The following is a 25,872-nucleotide window of genomic DNA, read 5'->3' as shown; positions in this document are numbered from 1 at the left end:
TTTTGTTATTACTGCTTTACTATGTGCATTGGATTTGATACTCAACGTGGAGTCAACCCCGGAAATGTTTCCGCCTTTGGTTTTCGGGGTGTGACAGATTGGTATCAGAGCCCTTGTTTATAGTGAACTGGTATACCAAAGCTTACATGGTATAAGACTATAAACATTAAAGGGCCTAAGTGCTCTGAACTAAAAGTATACTCTACGAATATAAGTAATTTTCTAAAAGTATACAAGTATACCGACCGTCGAAATCCGTAACTACAAGTAGAACAAAACATAAGTAAATGGGTGTTGTACGCTGCGGTTAAACCTGGGCAGTTATGTAGCCGTGTCTAGAATCAATATAGCCTGGCCAACTATATTCATTCGAGACACGACCAACATGTGTTAGGGAGTGACTGTGGTATGCGGCATGCCTAAAACTTACCCTAATACCACAAACATCGAACCAGCATCGTAACGAATCATGAAATACTATAAGAGTATTTCTCGAGCCAATCCTTGGTAGAAATCCTTGTTCATGCATTATTCTTTGATCATTCTCTTAGCGATAATTTTCTTGAATGCACTCCATCTACTTGGTACCTGTCTACTGATGATCTTGGTACCTGTCTACTGATGATCTGAGAATACAAGTTGTTTTGAAAGAGTTTATCAGCATTAAAGCTGGTGAGTTCATAAGTATTTTAGTGTCGGTGTTTGTATCAAAACATTTGAACGTGGTTTGAAGTACGAGTTTATAAACATTTGTAATAAAAGTATATGAATGTTTGTAAATGTTTTTAAGAGTTTGTATTTCCTATAAAATCCTATATTTCCTACTAAAAGTAGCCTTCTACCAAGGCATAACTGTTTTGTATGTTCGTGTCTTGTAAAAGTGTGTAATTTTCCCAAGTGTAACTATCATTATCAAAATATAGTTTGTACATTAATGTTTAAGTGAAATGATCACTTAATATATGTAAAGGGTAAATTAATGTAGTATTGTAGTGTTGTATTATAGGAACTACTGTTGTACTAACTACCTTAAACCAGATTTATATCAAGGTATTATGTGATTAATTGTACCATATTATCGACTATGAAACACGACAATGTAAGTCGTAAAAAGGTATGACGTTTGGCACCTGCAGACCTGCAGGTCCGGCTGTAGCTAGCAACAAGGTGTAGGATAGTCAATCCAGTATAGATCTATACGCAAACTCACGCTCTCCCTCCAAGAGACTCTGGCTACAACTCGGGCCATGACATTGAAGGCATGCTCCGATACAGTGGATCACATTTATGTTAACGTATTCATGTATATGTAATGTATTGTTACTCGTGCTAGTATCGTTGTATATGTTCTCTTTCTAGTATAGTTTTATATGTTCTCCTTCTAGTATAGTTGTATATGTTCTCATAGTAATTTAATGTATATGTTCTCCTAGTAATAAGTAATGACTCATGTATGAACCAACTCTTGTATGATTCGTAGAACTGAAGTAGTAAGTAGTATAACCCTAAACTACACCTATTATAGTTTATTAGTAAATTTGATGAATGACTGAATGTACTGAACTGAGATATAAATCATTATTTCTATACATATATACACAATATATAAGTAAGGATTCAACGACACTCGGACAAACAACCGGGTACTTTAGAACCACAACCCAACAAGGACAGGAAGTAAAGTGGGTTATCTATCCTAAGTCCTTCAAACCTTATTTATATAACTATATATGAGGTAGACATGGTTTTTAACAATATATAAGTTTAAAAACATGTAAAATAGTTTGATAACAGTTCAAAGTTATTTGCTTGATAAAACAGTTTAAAGCATGAAAAATCCAGTTGCATGTTGGTTATTAATCACATGTGATTGATCTAATAACTAACATGGTTCAACTTGTATTCCCCCCCATAAAGCATTTAAAACATTTAAAAGTATTTCAAAGATAAGTTAAAGGGGTATGAACTCACCTGTAGTGAGTGGTATGGATGAACTGAAGAAATAGGATTGCTAGGTGACAAGTGAAGACTTGTGCATACACAATGAGCCTAGTTAACATATAAATACACATAAATGTATCCAATTTGTCTATAAACAACTAATTAACAAAGTTAAGACATCCTAAGACAAGTTAAACACCTTATGTAAGTGTTAAAGTCCCAAGGATTGCATCTAAGTGTTGTAGGGAAAGGCTAGTATGCTTGGGGTTCAAGGAAAACTCCATTAGGGAGTTTACGGTTTTGTGGTCACAACCAAAAGAGTTTACGGTCGTAAACCATTGAGTTTATGGCCGTAAGCTCACACATTTTTGACCATTTGATGTTTGAAGCCTTAAAAGGTCCCTAGAAGCTTTTCTACTTGAAGAATGTGGCTAAGGAAGGAACTAGGGCACCATTTCACTCCTATTTGGAGTTTACGGTTTCTAAACCATTTTCCTTTGAGTTTACTATCGTAAACTCATAAGTTTTATGGTATTTTGGGGTTTTCAAGTCCTTAGTTCATCAAAGAATGGATTTAAACAAGTTTCTAAGGCATATGAAGGACTAAAGCTAACTTTGGCACTTTTATTTGGGGTTTGCGGTCCAAGGACTTCTTGGACCGTGAACACCATGTTCTTGGGACTTTTTCTTGATGTATGGAAAGTTAACAAGCTTAACAATACACTAGGGTAGGAGTACTTACTTAGTTAGAAGCTTGAAAGGTGCTAAGGGCCCAAGAACACTAGTGTGTGTTCTTGGTGTTTTGGAAATCTAATGAAAACACTAAAATGGATGGATGAAAAGATGTAAAATCACTAGATTAAGTGATATACTAACTTGAAAGGGCTAGAAACACTTACTAGATTGAAGATCTTGAAGAAAAACTTGGATGATACTTGAGAGAGTTTTAGTGTTGTTCTTGAAAGTGAAAGTAAGAAGTGATGAGTTTGGGGAGTAAACTCATGCTGAAGGCATGAGTTTACGGTTTTTGGGGGAGTTTACGGCCCAAACATAGAAGTTTGGCCGTGAACTTCTAAGCTACGTGGTATTTGCGGCTTTGAAATTTCAAGACCCGAGACGGCACTTCCTTTCACCCATTCGTTTAAAAAATAATTATTAAAATAATCAAACGAACTTTAAATTTGCTAAAAATGAATAATAATGAAATTGACTTATAAATTGGAGTGAAGAACTTTTAGGGTTTGACCAAAAGAAAATTTCGGGTTGTCACATCTTCCAAATGGAGGCAATGTTGGATGGTTTGGAGAAGAACCAGAGGATGATCATCCAATCCCTTTGAATGATCACCATGTCGAAAACCTTTCGGACGGTGCTAACTCTGAGCCCGAAGCTAAGAACCTACCCCTGGTAGGTCCCATTCCAAATCCTAACCCTCGTCCGACTTTTCATGGCCCGACGCCCCCTTGGGTAGAATGTTTGGAGACATGGAGTGAGGAGCAAGATCAACCTATGCCGTTTAATGGAGACCGAAGCTTCTACAACCTAAACAAAGGAAGCTCAGCAGACTGAGTTCTACCAATCCTGGTTCGTAGAGTTGCTTGAAACGAGATTCAGGGCAGGACAGTTCTCCATCGTATCGCAGAAGTTGATGCCAATGCAGGAATGCATACCATTCACACCAATTGCCTTGAACATGCTCGAGAGAGATCTGAGAGAGACGATGAGACCCTGCTGCATGGAGTAGCTGAAACTCAAGCCGAAGTCATAGAGCTCCGAGTACGCCAGAGGGTATACGAAAGATACCTGCTCGATATGGAATGTTAACTAGCTGAACTAAGGATTCACCATAGGGGTGACCGTCACCAGTAGGAGATGCCTTACCTTCATCTTTGTTTTAAGGTATTGTTTTCCTGTCTATGTCCTATGTGGCATGTTTCTATGTAACTAACTTGTACTGTAAGTACTTTTAGTTAGGCCTTGATGCGGCCAAAACTTTTCTACTCCGGATATGATGTAAGACCTTCTACAAAGTCAATTTTCCCAAACTTATTACATCTTAAACATCAATGATATTGACAGTCGGCTAAATTCTGTGTTACTCTTTGTTCAAGTACTTTCATCATACTTTCATAGGAGTCTATCTGAAACCCACTCTAGTCAAGTTATTGGACTAGAGTAATTTAGCTCAGGTATCATTCCCGATTCTCTTTCAAAGGTTGGATCATGTTATCCACCAACCAATAATACCCCGGTTTGGACGTCAAACGTCTTGAGACCATTCTATAAACATACTTCTACTCTGTACTAGGACTACATCATAGGAATGTAGGTCAAACCCTCGAGAACATACTTCTACTCTTTACATGAATGATCGAAATACATCTAGGTTCAACCATAATCGCTCACGAACTCCTTTTCTTTCATATAACAGAATCATGTCGTCATCCAGAAATCGTCAACCGAGCAACAAAACCCCTATCCTTCATATCGATGCCGCTACATTACAAGCCGCGGTAACAGCTGCCATGACAACTTTCCTTGCATACCTTAACTCTGACAATGCAAACAAGACTGGAAAAGGAGTTGACAATTCTGATCATTGTACCGATCCGGGAAGCCAACAAAGGATAATAGTCAGGACTTGCAAAGTCGTAAAACAGAGAAGAAGAAACGAAATCGCCAAGCCTGAAAGGAGCGCAAGCGATCCCAAAGACTTGCCATGCAACAACAACAAGTGGAAACTCCTACCATTTCAGCACCGACACGACCCATTTCTCAAGTCCCTGACATCGGGACCAGCCCTGCACACGTTAGTGGTGGTAAAACCGGACCCTATAAAAGGAAAATTTCAAAGTGGATGAACAAGGAAAACACCCGTGTCCACATAACTCTGACTCGACACCTCACTTCCACCAACAATGCTAGTACAAGCCAGATATGTCACCAATGCGGTGAGATTGGACACCTCAAGAAGGATTGTCCAATAACAAAGAACTCCGGCACAGACGGGAAGATACTAAGGATCACTGCCACAGGAGAAACTACTCCGGACCCAGGTTAAAGTAATTAAGGCGTTTCGTTGTAACATAATCATAAAATGTTTAAAACTAGTGCAACTAGAGTCTTATCTTTTGCGAGATCCCGTCAGTAAGGGGACCCTCGTGCTGCGTATACTTGCCTTTTGTAGTATACCTTGTTCGCAGCAATAGTCTTGTAGTTAGTCTAAAGTACTGTAACTCTATTAAAAGTTGCACTGTTGTGTTTTGTCTATAACACCTTAATGATCAAATCTAATGCCTTTATTTCCAAGTGATTCCAGTATTATCATATAACTTGAGTCAATTCGATCCGCACAATACCAGTTTCATGCGTAAATTTCTTTCTCCGAAATCGCCTTTCTAGCGAAGCCGTCATTCCAGAACTCTGAGGTACTCATGCATAGAGTACCTTATGTTTCATAACCTTTCTGAAGAAACCTCAACAAACCTCCCTGGAGTACCCCTCGTACAGTACGTCAAGTTCAACACAAGGACCCTTACAGTTGATCTATCGCTGAAGAATGTATACACAAGGGTGGTAATAATCAAGGTTCTACATGTTTAGAATTGATGATTCCACTTTAACTTCTTTTCCTCGTTGGGATGTGCGCTTAAGGAAGAATCATTTATTCGACTACCTTTTCAATCTTAATTATATACGAATCGTATACATGAGACTATGATTGATGAACCATGTATGAATTCTAATATGAACTTCAGGACGGAGACTGCCCAAGACTACGAGTAATCGCATTGATATGTGAATGAACTTAGGACCCAATACTACCTCCTATAACCAGATCGCCCTTCAGTCTGACACCCACAGAGATACAAGAACCGTCCGAACAACTTAACGACTACTCAACAATAGAATTAGAAGACCAAGCTCCTCAACCTGGAGAACTCCAGTCTTATTCTTCAGGAAGATAGATGGATTGTTTCGTAGGAGCATCGACTAACGGAGACCTCGACAAGATTTCCATTAGAAATCATTACCCTCTGCCTGGCATAGATGAATTGGTCGACCAACCGCAAGGAAAAATGTACCTTTTAGAAATGGACTTGAGATCTAAATATCACCAGTTGTGAGTATTAGAGAAGGATGTCCTGAGGACAATCTTCCAAACTCGATACGGACGCTACGAGTCCGTAGTGATACCCCTCGGATAAGACCAATGCGCCCGTAGTATTCATGAACTTAATGAATAGGGTACGTCATTCTTACTTGGATCAGTTCGTCATTGTCCTTGTAAATGACTTACTTATCTACTCTCGTAGTAAGAAGGAAATCATAAAGAGCATCTACAACAAACCATGGAAACATTACGATCAAAGAAGCACTACTCAAAGTTCTCTAAATACGATTTTTGGAATTGAAGAGTCGAATTCCTAAGACACACAATTAGTGATGTGGGAATTCTTGAGGACCCTTCCAATAATCAAAACTGTTGAGAATTTGTCAGCACCAAAGACGCTGATGGGATTTCGCCAAATTCTAGGTCTCGCTGACCTACTGTCGTAGTTCATTTAGAACTCCTCGCGAATTACGGAACCTATTACGACTTTGACCCAGAAGGGAGTGGCCCTTGTCAGAAAAGAGAAGCAAGAGTAAGAAACCTTGGGAATTCCAAGTGAGAGACCAAATTCTTTTGGAAGTCTCACCCTGGGAGGGCTTGATACGCTTTGGAAAGCGTGGAAAGCTAAATCCAAGATAGTTAGGACCTCCGATATTCTTGCCAGAATCGGCCCTGTAACTTACAAATTCAACCGACTTGCAAACTCGGTAACGTACGTTTTACCCTCCATGTCTCGAACTTGAAAAAGTGTATGTTCGACGAGACTCTTGTAATCCCACTCGACGAGATCAAGATCAACGAGAGCCTCAACTTCATGGAAGAACCCATAGAGATTGTAACGTCCCAAAAATCACAACTAAAAATTTTCTTTAAACATTTACTGAAAACATATTCATATAAACCAGATCATAAATCATAACATAATTCAAAGTATTAATTTCCAAAACATATTTCCATTATCAGAGTAAAACATCCTAGGCTGACTAATCAATGGTGTGTGCCATGCGATCACCCCGAGCTCTTCCCTCCGCTACCGGAAGTACCTGAAACCAAAACTGAAAACCGTAAGCACGAAGCGTAGTGAGTTCCCCAACCTACCACATACCACAAACATACTGCATACTGCAAATACCGGGCCTCGCCCACTACTTCGGGCCTCTCCCACTACAATAGGCCCGGCCTGCCCTAGGCCCCGCTTGGTGTACATATCTGTTTCTCTTAGGCCTCGCCTGTCTCTGGGCCCCACCCGCTAACATATACTAACATACAATAATATCATAACATATAAACTGGACATATACTACTAGTTTCCTATTCTAAGGCCTCGCCTATCTTGGGCCTCGCCCTTGTCCTGTTAATGACGAGTCCTGGAACGACATCCACGCTCCTACTGATAGTAAGATACAGGCCCAACCCACACTCACTCCCTTCTTACCTTAGACCTCGCCCCTGCTCTGCTGCTAATAAGATGTGGAACATCGTCCACACTCTGCAATTGGTGAGATACGGGACCTCGCCCACACTCACCTCCCTACGAGGCACATGCATGTATCACACAGACAACAAGTATAAACTATCATGCAAATCATTCCTTGGACACCCGCCCGACATCGAACTTTGGTCCTGAATATCTTACTAGCAAACAGTGGCTAGGGCTAACCCCCGGGTCTTCCTACTCATACATATAATTGGCCCAAAAACACTCACTCCTGATGGCCCACTAAGGCCAAAAGACCTATAGTCCAAAACACATCCCACACCGAGGCCCAAAATCTCAAGGCCCAAATCTGACAACGTATGCGGGGTGTACACCTAGGTACGCTGAGCGTATTGGCTGATGGCATGTACGCCGTGCGTACCTCATTGTACGCCCATCGTACAGCCTCATTAAGTCAACTTTCTAATAAGTGCTTAATACCCCGATTCCGAAGCTACAAACTCGGATCCAAGTCTTATTCCAGGTATTAAGCCTTAAAGTCACTGAGTTGGTGACTTTATATGGCCCAAACCAACCTAAACTCTCAAAGCACTCTTCTACTTCCATAAAGGGGACTAGATCTCATTCATGGACTTAATAGGACCATAAAGGTTGGAACTTTACTGCTTCTGGGACTCATATGACTCCAAGGGAGGCAACCCTGGTCTTAGAAACGTGCTTAGGGCTCAAAGACCAAATCTTGGGACCAAAAAGTCCATAACTTGAACTAAAGGAGATCTAAGAGAGTAATCATCAAGCTCAAAACTTTTTACCTTGAAGAGGTCCGAAATGAGGCACTTATCCCAGATCTATAAGCTCTAGCTTCCAAGGTTTCTCCTTGCCAACCTTCTTCTTTTCTCTTCTAAGCTTTAAACCACAAAATGGGTTCTCCAAGGTCAAGATCTCACCAAATAAGGGTATGAACGATCTAGGGTTTCTTCTGAGATTGGGGAGTCTCATATGGGGGCTAAGGATGAAACCATTATGTCCTTTATATAGCGCTCAATCCGAAATTAGGGTTTCATAACTTTTAGCGTACGCTGGGCGTATGCCTTGAACATCCGTGACCAAGTTGCCCCATTACGCTGGGCGTAACCCAGCTTACGCTGGGCATACCCACGCATGTTCCAAACATGCATGCATGGCCTTCCATGCGAACTTTTCTCCATAAGAGCCATTATGTCAATATCTTCAACATGTTGCAACTCCTTCAATCTAGATCCGTTCCCGACGAACTTTATATCCACGGAAAGTTGGCGAGAAGCCCTACTGTAACGCCCTGATTCTGGTATGTTATTTAATATTATTATTTCTTCGAGTTTCAAGAGGGACTCGGCGAGTCAGTAGCCCGACTCATCGAGTAGAGACGGGATTTCGATCACGTTTAAGTTGGCAACTCGGCGAGTCCATATCCTGGACTCGGCGAGTCCATATCCTGGACTCGGCGAGTCCATCAGTCTGAATGAAACCCTAAATCCCCGGATTTTGCACCCTATTTAAACCATGTTATGAGCCCCAACCTCATCTTCTTCACCCTCATAGCATCGTTTAGCAACCCTAATCATTCCTTGAGCATTTGAGCATTTCTTGTGAGAATCTTGAAGTTTTGAAGAGAAGAAGGAAGCTAGATCTAAGGGAGTAGAAGGAGATCCAAGATCTTGTATCCATTGCAGAGTTTATTGAGGTAATAATCAGATTTCCTCTGTTTCTATGATTGATTCTCCTTTATTAAATCATAGTTAGGCCATTTTATCCATCTCTTAGCTTGTTTATAGTAGGGAGATCACATTGGAATGTTTGGCCTTCGGGTCTAGCCATGTTTTAGTACCAAAGACGTAAATCTAACACCTTTATGGAGCCATTTTGCATGAAAGCCCTAGATCTACTCTTTTAAGTGTCTTTTGAGCCTTTAAATCCCTTTTCATGCATATGTACATGTAAAGTTAGAAACTTTACGTGGTAACCAAGCTTTATGAACCCATATCTATGAGTTGTATGCATTGGATTTGAGCAGAATCATCGGAGTGGTGTTGCATGCAACCAAATCGGCGAGTTGTTCTTCAAACTCGGCGAGTTGAGTCGCGAGTCCCCGATTTCTTCCCCCCTTTTATGTGTTATGCCGAGTGGAACCAGTGAATTATAGGTTGACTCAGTGATTCAGAGATCAGACTCATTCATAGAGGGACTCGGTGAGTTAATGCTCTGACTCGGCGATTCCAAGGCAATCTTCATACCTCAAGAACAGACTCGACGAGTTGTTCATACAACTCGACGAGTCACTGCCAGAGTGTTCATGTGTTGAAGGAGAACTCGACGAGTTGTTCATACAACTCGGCGAGTCGGATGCAGATTGACTGAGTGTTAGTATCGAAGAGGAACTCGTCGAGTCTATGCCAAACTCGACGAGTAGTAGCGAGCAGAAGCGAGAAAGTGAGAGCAAGGACTCGATGAGTTGGTGGCCCAGCTCGACGAGTCAGGTCAACTGTATGTTGACTTTGACCAAGAGTTTGACTTTGACAAGGGGTAAAAATAGTCATTTTACCCTCAGTGTAGTTATTAGTGATTGATTTAGTGTACTTATTGAATTGTAGCCGGGGAGATACCGGAGCAGCAACAGATAGTTTCCCGAGCAGTTCATTCAGCAGCCAGATTACGAGGTGAGTTTCCTTCTAGTAGGAATGGGTCTACGGCCATTATGCCATCCCGTTTAGTAGCAGCAGTTTCCGGACTTCGGTCCGATGCAGTAGTTAGTATGTCTGATGCCTTCGTGGCTCAGATAGGATTTATGTGTTATGTGTTCTGGGCTATGACCCGATGCAGTATGCAGTATATGTGTTTATGCTAGTTAATATATTTATGCTATGCTATGTTCAGTTAGTTCCGGACTTTGGTCTGATGCAGTTTCCGGACTTCGGTCTGATGCAGGGGGCAAGGCCCCAGACAGTTCTGGACTTCGGTCTGATGCAGTAGTTCCGGACTTCGGTCCGATGTAGAGGGCAATGCCCAGGTTAGTTCCGGACTCCGGTCCGATGCAGTTTCCGGACTTCGGTCTGATGCAGTGGGTAAGGCCCAGTAGTTGTTTATATGTTTGTATTGTATGTGTTAGTTTGGGAGAGCTCACTAAGCTTCATGCTTACGGTTTCAGTTTTGGTTTCATGTACTTCCGCAAACAAAGGGAAGAGCTCGGGATGATGGCATCGCACACACCACAACTTCCGTTTTTATTTCCTAGGGATTGTTCAGTTTTTCTTTAGATGTGACTTGATACAGTTTGATACAGTTTTTATCATGATACTTGTTTTTGGGTTGAGATATTGATGCATGATTTTTATGAAATAACTGTCAGTATATGAATTTCAGTAGTATTAAAACAAAAAAAATTGGGTTGTATTTTGGGATGTTACAAATTGGTATCAGAGCCTTGGTTTGAGGGATTCATACACACTTTCAGTGCATCTGAACTCAAACTAAGGAAATGGTAAAAGGTTTTTAAAAGGAAAACATTTTTGAAAAAGAACTTAGAAAGAAAAAGAGTTTTGATAAAGTGAAAAGGGTGTGGTGCATGCGATCAACCGAGCTCAAGTAAGTACTTCCAAATTACTCATACAAGTTTATGTAATCAGTTTCAGTTTCAGTAGAACAGCATGCTAGTATAGGACTAAGGATCTGGGAGGATGCCTTATGTGCCTACTTTGTGTGTTCTAGCTTTATGAGAATTGCATGCTAGTATTGAGTAGACAGCAGTAGGATAGCTTGTTTAGGTTATGCCTGGTAGTATGAGTTTAGCATTGTATGCTGGTATAGTTTCTCGTTATGAGGATAGAATTTCTAGAGTAGCTTCCGGAGTCCGAATGCTGCTTGCTTCGTGCTTTGTGGGACTCTGAGTGATGGGATTTAGCAATTAGGTGAATACGTCACATCACATGTGGTCAGGGTTGAATTATCTCAGAGTGTTGGATTTGGCCATGCTGCGCAGCTCTTGTTTGAGTCTAACCGTTGTAGGGACGAGTCTTTTACTCGAAGGATTATCTAAGCCTCGTCTCATGTGGTGGTATTCAGGCAATGGCTAATTGGCATTACAAGGAGGCCTTCAACAGTTGAGGACGGGTTGGGTTGAGTCAGAGAATTCCCTAGGGCAAGCCTAGGATGAGAATAGTAGAGATCAGCAGCAGTAGTAGTGGCTTGGTGGAGTCGAGGCAGTTCTTGAGGAAAGTACGGATAGATGTGGAAGGTAGTAGGGGCCCATACTACTGGAAGCAGAGGATTCAAACTTGAATCGAGGAAGGCTGAGATGAGACCGGAAGTCCTATAGTAGTAGTGATCCCTCGAGATATATCAGTGTTTCTGACGTTTATCGTAATGTGTTTTTCAGAATGGTTGTTTTGCGCCCTAGACCAGCAAGCGGCAGTTCAGGTGCCGAAGAGGGATCAGGATCAGGCTCGGGAGCCGAGCTTCTAGATGAGCAGACTAGGGAGTTTCTCTCTTTAGAGATTACTCACATCATACTTGAGCAGACTCCTGTGATTTTCGGTTTGATCAAGGAGGGTATCCTAGAGCTGATGGATGAGAGGTTGGGCACTTTCCGTGCCGAGGTGGCGGCCATGATGGGGTCGCGCACACTTACGTTCAAGGAGTTCAGGGCATGTGGAGCTCCAGATTATCACGGGGCGCGGGACCCCATAGTGAGTACCAGATGGTTGGCGGATGTGGCCAACGCTTTCCGCATAAGCAGGTGTCCCGAGGGGGACAAGGTTAGATTGACGTCCTGTCTTTTGAAGGACAGGGCACGAGATTGGTGGGAGGAGGTCGGACATGCCATTGGAGATGACGTAGCATTGGATTCCATGACCTGGGCTAACTTTACTACCAGGTTCAGAGCTGAGTTCACACCGGTTATCGAGGTGCAGCAGTTAGCGAGGGAGTTTCAGGACCTCACCCAGACTACAGAGACAATGGCAGAGATTACCGCCAAGTTCAGGGAGAGGGCACTTCTCGTTCCTCAGTACGCAGCAGATGAGGAAATGAAGAAGGCCCGTTATCATGAGATGCTGCGGAGCGATATCCGCCAGTTTGTGAGCCGGTCCAGCTGTAAAACGCTGGATGACATGATTGCCAGGGCTCGAGAGAGAGAGAGAGAGAGAGAGAGAGAGAGAGAGAGAGAGATTGACCTTGAGATGGAGAAGAAGAGGAAGCCGGAGGCGGCTCTAGGTACAGGGGGTTCTGGAAAAAAGCCCAAGGTTTCAGATCACAAATCCAAAAGTCAGCAGAGCCACGGTCGGTGTGGCAAGTGTGGGAGATTAGATGGGGCGTGCAAGGCAGGGAGTGCCAGCTGCTACAAGTGCGGCCGGACTGGGAATATGAGTAGAGATCTTACAGCCACTACTATCGCCATTGCGACATCATATCTGATTTGCTTCCAGTGCAATCAGAGGGGACATAAAAATTCCCACTGTCCGAGTTTAGCTGCTGCGGGGAAGGTGTTAGCTCCTGCCCGTGCTACTTTGAGGATTACAGACGGCCGTCAGGGCCGAGCTGAGACACCGGTGGCGAAGAGTAGGGCTTTTCAGCTGACAGCAGATGAGGCACGAGCGACTCCAGACGTGGTGATAAGTATGTATTTTCCCTTATCTCTGCTTTTATTATTGATTGTTTCTTATGATTATATGTTTTGTATAAGGTCGTTCTCAGTGAATGGCATTTCAGCTACATTATTGTTTGATTCGGGGGCTACCTGATCATTCGTCTCTCTTGCGCTTAGCAAGAGGTTTAGTAGAGCTCCAGGGGAGCTAGATTGTCCACTTGAGGTCGAGATAGCAGCTGACAGGACCGTTAGGGTCGCGGGAGTGCACAGAGGATGTTCCCTACAGTTATTCGATGAGCAGTTTCCGGTGGACTTGGTCCCTATTCCCCTGCGAGGGAATAAGGTCATAGTAGGCATGGATTGGATGAGCCCCAATGGGGCGGTGATAGATTGTGAGCTACAGTAAGTGAGGGTTTGCACTCCCAGTGGGGAAGAGTTAGTGATTCAGGGCGAGAGGCTGCAACGCGGACCAGTTTCGTGTTCAATAGCGAGAGCGACGTGCTATTTCCAGCAGGGTTGCGTCAGTTATATTGCCTATGTTTTAGATGCCCGGGAGAAGGTCAAGGCGACAGTTGATGATGTACCAGTAGTTCGAGATTACCCGGATGTATTTCCAGAGGATTTGCCTGGGATACCTCTCGAGAGACAGGTCGAGTTCGGGATTGACCTGATCCCTGGTGCGGCTTTGACAGCCAAGGCACCGTATCGGTTGGCTCCCCCAGAGATGCAGGAGTTGTCTACGCAGCTGCAAGAGCTGCTAGACAAGGGTTTTATCAAGTCGAGCAGTTCGCCCTGGGGAGCACCGATTTTGTTCGTGAAGAAGGATGGGTCGCACCGTATATGCATAGACTACTGGGAGTTGAATAAGGTGATGGTGAAGAACCGTTACCCACTCCCGAGGATAGATGATTTGTTTGATCAGCTCTAGGGAGTGTCTTGATTTTTCAAGATCGATCTACGCTCCGGGTATCATCAGCTGTGAGTCAGAGAGGAGGATGTGCAGAAGACTGCTTTCAGGACTCGGTATGGTCATTATGTGTTCGTGGTGATGTCGTTTGGGCTCATCAATGCTCCAGCCGCATTCATGGATCTCATGAACCGTGTTTGTAGGCCGTTGTTAGATCGGTCGGTGATAATATTTATTGATGACATCTTGGTTTATTCCAAGACTCAGGAGCAGCACGAGGAGCACCTGAGAGAGGTGCTGGAAATTTTGAGATAGGGAGAGACTTTTCGAAAAGTTCTCTAAGTGCGAGTTTTGGTTGCGCGAGGTGTAGTTCCTTGGACACCTCGTCAACCAGAAGGGTATTTTGTTAGATCCGGCCAAGATATAGGTCGTGATGTAGTGGGAGGTCCCGAGGTCTCCATCTGAGATTCGGAGCTTCCTAGGATTGGCAGGGTACTATAGGAGGTTCATTTAGGATTTCTCCAAGATAGCAGTACCACTCACCCGACTGACTAAGAAGTCGGTGGTGTTTCGCTGGGGGCCTGAGCAGCAGGCAACATTTGAGACCCTCAGGCAGAGATTGTGCGAGGCACCGATCCTTTCCCTGCCAGAGGGAGTAGAGGATTTTGTAGTCTATTGTGATGCATCGATTACAGGTGTGGGAGCAGTGTTGATGCAGCGAGGCCGTGTGATAGCTTATGCCTCGAGACAGTTGAAGCCTCACGAGGCGAACTATCCTACACATGATTTAAAGCAGGGAGCAGTGGTGTTTGCCCGCAAGATTTGGAGACATTACCTCTATGGGGTCCGTTGTACCATTTACACGGATCACAAGAGTCTGATGTACCTCATGGATCAGCCGAATCTGAACATGAGACAGATGCGATGGTTGGATGTGTTGAAGGATTACGATTATGAGATCCTTTATCATCCGGGGAAGGCCAATGTGGTGGCCGACGCCCTGAGCCACAAGGCGGCGGCAGCCCCGATCAGGGACATATGTCTGAGGATGACAGTGATTACCCCTTTATTAGAGCAGATTAGAGAGGCTTAGGTCAAGGGCCTCAAGGAGGAGAGACAGAAGTATGAGAGGATTGTGGGCCGAGTAGCTTCTTTTGACTATGACAGCCGAGGATTGTTGACCCTTCATGGGAGAGTATGGGTACCGTACTGGGGCAGAGTACGACAAGTGTTGATGGACGAGGCTCATAAGTCTCGATTTTCCATCCATCCAGGGGCAAGGAAGATGTATAGGGATCTTCGACCCGACTATTGTTGTCCCTGCAAGAAGCGGGATGTCGCCTGGTATGTGGAGAGGTGCCTGACCTGCAGGAAGGTTAAGGCGGAGCACCAGAGGCCTCACGGCAAGATGCAGCCGTTGGACATCCTAGTGTGGAAATGGGAGGATATCACTATGGATTTTATCACTAAGCTTCCCAGGACCGCACGTGGAGTGGATTCTATTTGGGTTATAGTGGATCGGTTAACGAAAATTGCTCATATTATACCGATCCAGGAGAGCATATCGGTTGAGAAGCTAGCCGATATATATATATATATATATATATATATATATATATATATATATATATATATATATATATATATATATATATATATATATATATATATATATATATATATATATGCGAGAGATTATGGCACGACATGGAGTGCTTGTATCAATGGTGTCAGACAGAGATTTCCGTTTTACTTCCAGATTCTGGAAGCAGTTTCACGACGAGATGGGTACTCGTCTCCATTTCAGCACCGCTTTCCACCCTCAAACGGACGGGCAGAGCGAAAGGACGATTTAGACTCTTGAGGACTGATGTGCACAAAAGTACCCACTAATTTAAAAGTACCCACTAATTTTAATATTTATAACCTAACAAACTTAGACTAACTATGCACTTATAGGCAGTGTACCTAGTCAGATTACAGTATAGCTTAGGTAAGTCGGGTGTCGATCACAGGGAACGGTGTTACTAATTAATCTATTTACTATTAAATTAACCTAATTACTAATAAGTTTAAAAGGGGTTTTATCCGATTTTACAAGATCAGGTGAACTTAAATCAAATTCAATAAGTAAAAACACACTCTTGTCTAGTTTGAATGCACTTCTTTCTTATGGCTAGCTAATGTTTATGGATAATCTAGTTAGTTTTAGTTACATTAGTAATTTAGTTCTAACTTTACCAATAATTAACTAATTCATGTCAAACCATGTATGTTCACACACAATTAAACACATAACTAATTATGAATGTAAATATGCTATGTAAGATTTGTTATATAAACGCAATTATAGTCACAAAACACGTTCTCTAGCACAGCTAAGCTTATTTACTCTAATTATTAACTAAGATTGGTCAATCCTATCTCTAACAATTCAATGTTCACTAAATCATTAGGTAAACAAGTTCATGCAGTTAATGGTCACTAAGCTACACAAAACATGCAATCAAGCAATTAGAGAAACAAACATAAGCATGCTAGGTAATACAAATCGAACACAAGCAATTTTATCAACTAAATAAATCCATAAAAATTGAGCTATTCATAAGTTGGTAGCTTCATCTAGCTAAACAAGAGTAGCTTGATTTAGCTGCTCATCATAGCAACTAACAAAATAACACAAGTTGAATTGATTGGAAACATGTTCTTAATTAACTAAAATAAACTAAATTATGGACCTTCACTCTTTTTTATGTTGAAAGCTTCTTCCCAAAACTTTTCTCTCCTTAAAATCGTCTTCTAGAACTCCTCTCTCTAGCAAAAAGTCTCTTTTATTCATAATGGTCAAGGATTTATATAGTTGCTGATATCCACAAATTCACGTCGTGAATAATACGAAATTCATGTCGTGAGTTGTAGATAACCGTGCCCGTCAAGGATTCCTTCACCCGCGTACATATCCTCTAGAACCAACGATTCACGTCGTGAATCCTTTAAGTCTCACGTCGTGAATAGTTTTTTTCCAGATTTTCTTCACTTTTACTCTTTTAATTCCCAAAGTTTCTTTATTTAACGCTTTTAGTCCCTTTTCTTCAAAATGTCTTCTTTTTTTGGCTACAAATAACATTTAAGCTTATAAGTACCATTATTCTATATAAATAGCCAAAATATATATAAAAATGTACTTAAATATTGCCTAAAAATAGGTATAAATATGGAAATATCAAAATACCCCACACTTAGGCTTTGCTTGCCCTCAAGCAAATTTAAACTTAACCCTTAATTATTATCATCACATTGAGCAATCCGACTTCAGCCCAACCATTATGCCAAGACCTCAACGCATGCATTTGTGTCTAAAATTTTCCTAAAGTACCCCCATACTTTAAATACTCACAATCTTCATAAACACTCACCCACTTCTTTCGAACAATGCTCATTTTATGCAACCCTCCGAATCCATCCCCAGAAATCTTATTTAACCTCAAGGTATTTTTGTAAAGCTACCCAAGCGTACATAACTAGAGAATTACAACTTTTAGAAGATACCACAACTTGGAGCTCTTGAATTCTTCTGTTCTTCTATATTTGACCTTCAATTTCTTTGAATTCACTTCTTCATGATTTATGGAATCTTCAATTTACGAACTTTTGGAATTTTTAATCTTCAAATTCACACTTTGATTGCTCTAAAATTCTTCAACTTTTTGGTAATTCCTCTTTTGTTTTTCACTTGTTTCTTTTTTTTTCACTCAAAACCTACATGCTTAAGCAGGGGCGCTTAACTTCAACCTTTATTGGTTAATACATATCTTTCCTGGATACATTTCAGGTTTAGGCTTCTAAACATATTGCATCCCTCAAACCAAGCGGGGTTATGTTTTTGTTCCATGATTTCACTAATATAAGGGAGGCCACAAATGCACTATAACATGTATTGGCTCAACTAAACATTTGAACTTTCATCGGATCATCCCACATAACACTAGCAACTATAGTTCACATTATTATTACTAGATATAATTATTAAAAATCTCAATTTTCAAAAAATTTTAAAATTTCCAAATTTTGACCATCAAATTTTATCATTATCTAGCAATTTACTTTTTCTACCCCCTACCCCACACTTATTTCATACAATGCCCTTATTTTATGCATAAAATAAATCAAAATTAAAGAAAAATGGAGTAAAAGGTACAGACTCCCCTGGGATAGTGGCGTGAACATCTCCAAAAGTGTGGAAAACGTGCATCTTGAATATGGACTCCAAAAATAGAGACTTGGATCTTGAACTCGCAAAATAAGAAGTGTACCGGCAAAACATGAAATCGAACCTTCAATTGTCTTCAAATGTGGTGTAAATCTCCAAAAGTAGAACGACTAATGCGGGAAAGCATACGCCACATTGTATGGCGATAAAAATGAGCCAAAACAATCTTGAATATATTGACAAGAAGAATAGCATCAACCCATAGAAGACTAAAATGTCAAGGGACTTGAACTTATAAAAATCTCATATTCACGACGTGAGTTTAAGACAATTCACGACGTGAAATCGTAACTACGCGTATTCTGAGAACCTCCTGATAACTGACTCACGACGTGAATAATAAAAGTTCACGTCGTGAAAACCGGGTAGTCAGAAAAACATTGCCAATTCTTCTTCTAATGTCTTAATGTATTAAGACTCTTCTAAATTCATCAGTTTATGACTCTTTCGCTGACTCTCCACTCTCTTGACTCACCCCACACTTATTTTGAAAATATGGGTCTCGACTCTCGGCGTTAAACACTTCCGGCAAAAGACGTAAGCACTCATAAATCGCTATCCTCTCTAGGTGCTCCTAGCAATTTCTGAGAAACAAACAACAACGAAGAATAAAAGTAACATAATATTCAAAGTAGTTCTTACAATCCCATAAAAACAAACTAAAAACAAATCAAACAAAATAAATAACGATCAATCATCCTCCTCATCCTCATGTGCTCCACTGGTTCCAGCTCCTTCACCTCCGTGTCCACCATACTCCGACCATTGGGGGCAAATTGGGTAATGATACCCTAAATGAGGCGGCTGCTCCACCCCAAGATGTCGGACAACGTTCTCCACTGTTCCACCGATCCAATTGACACTTAATGATAACTGGTCAAAATAACCAGCAATATCACTCCCAAAAGGCGCTCCCATCATGGATGCAGGTGGGTGCATTGGCTGCCCACGGTCTCCCCTTCCTCTCACATTCCTGCACCTCGGTCTCGGCTCTGGCGCATGTTGGTCGGCCGACTGATCACCTTCATCATCACCCTCACCATCTAAAAGTACTATGCCCCAATGCGACCCAAAATTTTTTACCACCCGCATAGTTTCCAAATACCCCATGCTAAACTCATGCTCGTCCACACATGTCATGGATCTAGTAATAGCAGGAACAAGCAAATGATACGAGCAGGCTAATCGGGTAATAAAGTGCCCTCCACAAATGGGGCTCCCAGGGTGCGAACTTGCGGCAGATCCAGCTAGAAAACGGGCTAAGAAATACGGAATGTTGCAACAGACACCAGGCTGTAAGATGCACCATAAGAAAAATAAGTTCTGCTTAGTCACTTTATCTCCATGCCTCTTATGGTTGACAGAAAATGTGATGAACCGGTGAAGTAAGCGATGGATCGGGGACCGAATACTGCTCTCGGGAGACACTCTGGAATTAAACATTCCGGATGCAATACTATGCCAGAAAGAATACCCCGTGACACCCTCCACATATCCTCTAGCCGCCCCACTCAAAAACATGCCAAACTCGGGAATCATAGCCTCCTGTCGATCATATAGTCCGACTCTCCAAGAAAACTCAACCAGGCTGCACTCCCGGTACTCACCACCCAAACGAAATACCAATGCCTGTGGCCAATGTGGATCTTGAACAGTTTCCTGAAATGTCACTGTTGAGAAAAACTCAACACAAAACTCCTTGTAGACCCGCTTTTGTACCCGGAACAGATTATGCCAACCAGAACAGGTAAACGAATATCCATCTGCAATAAATAATTTTGTCAAAAATGGGCCCAACCGGTCTACGAGCCCTACTTCCCTCAATCTTGTCCAACTGACTGTTGGAGCCACTGCAATTTCTCTGTTGTAAAGCCATCCCACTCTGTTGTTCCAACAGGTCAAAACATCGCGGGGCATTGTCGCAGGAAAATTGTAAAACGGGTGCAAACCCGCAACCCCTGCTGGAACCTCTCTTCTTGGAGCCATTCCTGCAAAAACAAAGAAAAACCACAGCCAAAACGATAATCCACAAATTAGACATAAAGGAAAATGAATTCTGTTCAGCCCCAGAATTCACGTCGTGAATCCTGTAAGATTCACGTCGTGAATTCGCAACAGGTTCGAACATTCATTCAAGATTCTATATGAATCGTCCATGATAGTGCTTGGGGTTTACTCCTATAGCATTTTCAACCATTTATCAACTACATTCCAAGGGTAATTTACGAATCTTAGAGCTATTTCATACAATTTAACATAAAAACAAACCCTAGCCCTAATTTCAACTATTAAAGATAAATAATTAGAAATTGTTACCTTTGATTGAAGTCGTATGTAAGCACAAAGAACACGTGTGGATTTGTCGGCTAAATCACAGCAATGGGGACCAAGGGGGGGGGGACCAATTTTTGCTTTCACTTCGTGAAGAATAAACAAATGAAGGGTTTACTGGTCTCAAGGGATTTATTCTGTGGTCCCGTTCTTTTAAAAATTAACGTCGTGAATTCTTAAGGATTCACGTCGTGAATAGTGTCTAGGCTTAAGTTTGGCCATGTACTCACGGACTGATCTTGGGCTTGCTAGTCTAATGGGCTAATTCATATCATGGATTATGTGTCCGGTTTATTCACAATTCGTGGCGTGAATTTGCTAAAGATTCACGTCGTGAATCAAGTCTGGAAGAAAAAAAATTGATTATAAACTAAGTTCTTAATTATTACTACTTCCATTTTAAGGTCCCTACATTCAGTGCTTAATTATGTTCTAATAGAGTTGGATGAAATGATCTAAGTTTTTAAAACTAAAATGCAAAAAAAAAAAGAAAAAAAATTGCAAACCAAACTCGGGTTGCCTCCCGAGAAGCGCTTCTTTTTCTTGGAGTCTTGAGTTGGACTCCGTGCCTCCTACGTCGAGTCATCGGAAGAATCCACCACTAGGATCTTTTGTTCCTTGAATCGCCTCTTGTAAGCTTGAACTCGCCTTCTGTATGCCTTCTTCGAATTCTCTTTTTTAACTTTCACCTCTTCTTCAAGCTTGCGTTTGGTCCCTTTAGTTTCTTCCTTGCACTTCATAGCATCCTCCTCCTCTTTCACCACCGGCTTTGTCACTTTTGAAGTGATCTCCTCTTCATCACTTTTCATCTCCTCATCCTTTCTAACCCAAGAAGGTAGACTCTTGTAAGCTATGGCTTTAACCAAAAATGGATCAGATGCTCTTGGTTTAGTTCTTTTGACTTGATGAACTGTCTTTATCTCTTCCTCCATAAGCTTTTCTAGTTCTTCCAGTTCATTGTCTTCATTAATTGTGAACACCTCTTCTTGAACATGATCCTCTTGGAAGTCATCTTGCATTCCAAAAACTTCTTTTTCATCTCCGACCCTCAAAGTTAGCTTAGATTCACGAATATCAACTAGAGCTCCAGCAGTGTTCAACAATGGCCGACCAAGGATAATTGGAACATCGGGGTCTTCCTTCATATCTAACACTACAAAATCTATTGGAAAAACAAATTTTCCAATTTTCACCAAACTATCCTCCACGATGCCCTGGGGTTGTGTCACAGAACGGTTCGCCATGTGAATTGTCATTCTTGTAGCCTTCATCTTCTGAATTTGCAGCTTCTGATAAAATGAGAAAGGCATTAAGTTAATACTAGCCCCAGAATCTGCTAAAACATTAACCTTCATTTTGTTGCCAAATTCACTTGGAAGAGTGAGGCGTCCAGGATCCCCCATCTTCTCTGGTATCTCCCCCAGCACAGCTTTTGAGCTTTGCTCACTTAGAATCACCTTGGAACGCTTTTTCAACTGGTTACGACTGTCTATCAATGCTTGTAGTAATTCTTGATACTCGGGAATTTTGGGTAAAGACTCGACAAAGGGAGTATTGATCGGAATACCTTTCACATGATTGATAAACTCTATATGCTCTCTTTCCAGTGGACTAAGGGTAGCTTGGGAAGGAAAAGGCAAAGGCGGCTGATAAACCGAACCAATTACAGATGTTTTTTGTTCATGACGGGCCCACGTCATGAACTGAAATAGTTCACGGCGTGAGTTCTGGACTCCAGTAGCTTCATGATTTTCGAGCTTGGTCTTCTTCAGCTTTGGATCGGGCTGCTGTGGTTCTTCTTCCAATGCCTCCAGGAACTCAGAGATGGCTTCTTCTTCAGTGTCTATGGCCATTACATGTGATTGGGTCTTCATTTCGGTATTTTTCGGGGATAACCTCTCATGAACTAGAGTGGCTAGTTGACCAACTTGAACTTCAAGGTTATGGATGGAGGCTTGCTGATTCTTCATTAAAGTTTGTTGTTCCGTAATAGCAGAATCAATGGCATCATGCTTCTTTTCCGAAGCTTCCATAAACTTCATCAACATAGTCTCTAGATCGGGTTTCTTCTCGGTTGGGGGCTGCTCCTTTTGATAAAAGCCTCGACCTGTCTGTCTATACTTCTCTTCTTTTTGCTTCTTATATTCTTCATATGGCAGCCTTTCCTTCTTCGGTTTACTCCAGTCCTCATCAAACTTATCCCCACTCGAGTAGCACACTTGAGCTTTTCTGTTCCCAAACTCATCTAAATTGCAGTCCTTTGTCAAGTGTGGACCACTACATCTCTCGCAGCCCACTCTTATGGCATGTATGGACTGGTCCATTTGTGTAATTCTTCGATCCAAATTATTCAGCATGGCCTCACAGCTGCTATTTCTTCAGTTTGGGCCCCTCCACCGCCTTTGATTCCATCTTGCCTAGGGTTGTGGTATTCGCGAGAGTGTTTCACGAATTCTTAAATCAGTTCCTTGACCTCCCTTGGATTTTTCTTTGTCAAGGATCCTTGAGAGTCAAGGAGTTGTCTTGTCAAAACGTTGACCCCATCATAGAAAATCGACATCTCTTGTTGCACATTTAGATCATGTTGGGGGCAATTTCTGAGTAAACCCTTGTACCGCTCCCATGCTTCGTATAAAGACTCCCCCGGTTGTTGCTCAAAGTTGGCTATTGCCTTCTTGAGTTTGGCTATTTTGGATGGCGGGCAAAACTGGTCCAGGAATTGCTCACGCATCTGAGCCCAAGTGGTAATTGTACCGGGTGGGAGTGATTTTAACCACTCCTTAGCAGCACCTTTGAAAGTGATAGGAAGCATCCTAAGCAAGACTATGTTTCTGTTGACATTTGGGACATTGAAGTAATCCGCAATGTCGTTGACTTCATCTAGATGCTTAAAAGCATCCTCATGATCTTTCCCAAAAAATGGGACATCCTTCAGTGCAGTCAATATGTGCCCCTTCAATTCGAATGTGGCAGTGGCAGGTATAGCGGGTTGGACTATACCGGGACCCATATCTTCTTGGATCCGCTTCTTGTAAGCTCCCATGGACATCTCTTCAATTTATGCCATCTCGTTCCTTGACTCGTTCTCGGGTTCGCTTGTGTGTTCTTCAAATTCCGGCTCGGTATCGTATTCGGACTCGGTTTGGACGGTTGTTTGATCCAAGTGCTCAAAATTGCTCTTGTGCCTCGCGGATGAACTTGAATCTCCTATCTTCTTTCCCGACTTCCTTGAAAAAGCTGACTTTAATTCTTGTAAGGGCGTTTTCTTCTTGTGAATTGCTGACTCGGGGTCTTCAAGTGGTGGCACCAAAGGTGTGTTAGAGCCTCTGGTCATGAACTCCTGCAACTTGCTAAACTAAAAACGTAAAACTGAACTAAAATAAGAAAATACTAAAAACTAAAAATAGCAGCTTTCACGTCGTGAGTTTATAAAACTCACGCCGTGAACCCTGTGACAGAAACATAAATAAATAACCAGCTAGGCTAAACAATAAATAATTAACTAATTAACTTTTTGCAGATTTTATTCCACAAAAAGGATCGATTAATCTAATGTAACTAAAGAAAACAATAATCTAAGCCGTTCCCCAGCAACGGCGCCAAAAAACTTGATGTGCACAAAAGTACCCACTAATTTTAATATTTATAACCTAACAAACTTAGACTAACTATGCACTTATAGGCAGTGTACCTAGTCAGATTACAATATAACTTAGGTAAGTCGGGTGTCGATCATAGGAAACGGTGTTACTAATTAATCTATTTACTATTAAATTAACCTAATTACTAATAAGTTTAAAAGGGGTTTTATCCGATTTTACAAGATCAGATAAACTTAAATCAAATTCAATAAGTAAAAACACACTCTTGTCTAGTTTGAATCCACTTCTTTCTTATGGCTAGCTAATGTTTATGGATAATCTAGTTAGTTTTAGTTACATTAGTAATTTAGTTCTAACTTTACCAATAATTAACTAATTCATGTCAAAACACAATTAAACACATAACTAATTATGAATGTAAATATGCTATGTAAGATTTGTTATATAAACGCAATTATAGTCACAAAACACGTTCTCTAGCACAGCTAAGCTTATTTACTCTAATTATTAACTAAGATTGGTCAATCCTATCTCTAACAATTCAATGTTCACTAAATCATTAGGTAAACAAGTTCATGCAATTAATGGTCACTAAGCTACACAGAACATGCAATCAAGCAATTAGAGAAACAAACATAAGCATGCTAGGTAATACAAATCGAACACAAGAAATTTTATCAACTAAATAAATCCATAAAAATTGAGCTATTCATAAGTTGGAAGCTTCATCTAGCTAAACAAGAGTGGCTAGATTTAGCTGCTCATCATAGCAACTAACAAAATAACACAAGTTGAATTGATTGGAAACATGTTCTTAATTAACTAAAATAAACTAAATTATGGACCTTCACTCTTTTTTATGTTGAAAGCTTCTTCCCAGAACTTTTCTCTCCTTAAAATCGTCTTCTGGAACTCCTCTCTCTAGCAAAAAGTCTCTTTTATTCGTAATGGTCAAGGATTTATATAGTTGCTGATATCCACAAATTCACGTCGTGAATAATACGAAATTCATGTCGTGACTTGTAGATAACCGTGCCCGTCAAGGATTCCTTCACCCGCGTACATATCCTCTAGAACCAAGGATTCACGTCGTGAATCCGTTAAGTCTCACGTCGTGAATAGTTTTTTCCAGATTTTCTTCACTTTTACTCTTTTAATTCCCAAAGTTTCTTTCTTTAACGCTTTTAGTCCCTTTTCTTCAAAATGTCTTCTTTTTTTGGCTGCAAATAACATTTAAGCTTATAAGTACAATTATTCTATATAAATAGCCAAAATATATATAAAAATGTACTTAAATATTGCCTAAAAATAGGTATAAATATGGCAATATCATGGACATGCTCCGGGCATGTGTCCTAGATTTCAATGGTAGTTGGGATACGTATCTCCCGCTAGCGGAATTTTCGTATAATAACAGTTATCATGCGAGTATTAACCGCCCTCCCTTCGAGATGATTTATTGGAGGAAGTGCAGGACGCCGATTTGTTGGGGCGAGGTCGGTCAGCGCATCATTGGGAGCACCGAGGTGGTGCTTAAGATGACAGAGTTGATCCAGAAGGTTCGTAGTAGACTGCAAACTGCGCAGAGTCGGCAGAAGAGTTACGCCGACAGGAGGCGTTCAGACTTGGAGTTTCAGGTGGGCGATATG

At 41.4% G+C, this 25,872-nt stretch overlaps 1 non-coding gene across 1 annotated transcript; it reads left to right on the top strand.

The window, feature by feature from the left end:
• Positions 1 to 23,197: 23,197 nt before the first annotated feature.
• On the top strand, positions 23,198 to 23,304 carry LOC111908116 (small nucleolar RNA R71). The gene has a single exon (XR_002855765.1). It is a non-coding gene; the product is annotated as a small nucleolar RNA R71 (small nucleolar RNA).
• Positions 23,305 to 25,872: the final 2,568 nt, after the last annotated feature.

The sequence above is a fragment of the Lactuca sativa genome, chromosome 5 (assembly GCF_002870075.4).
Source record: "Lactuca sativa cultivar Salinas chromosome 5, Lsat_Salinas_v11, whole genome shotgun sequence".
Classification (NCBI taxonomy): domain Eukaryota; kingdom Viridiplantae; phylum Streptophyta; class Magnoliopsida; order Asterales; family Asteraceae; genus Lactuca; species Lactuca sativa.
The sequence above is the reverse complement of the archived record's forward strand: the minus strand, read 5'-3'. Positions and strand labels throughout refer to the sequence as shown.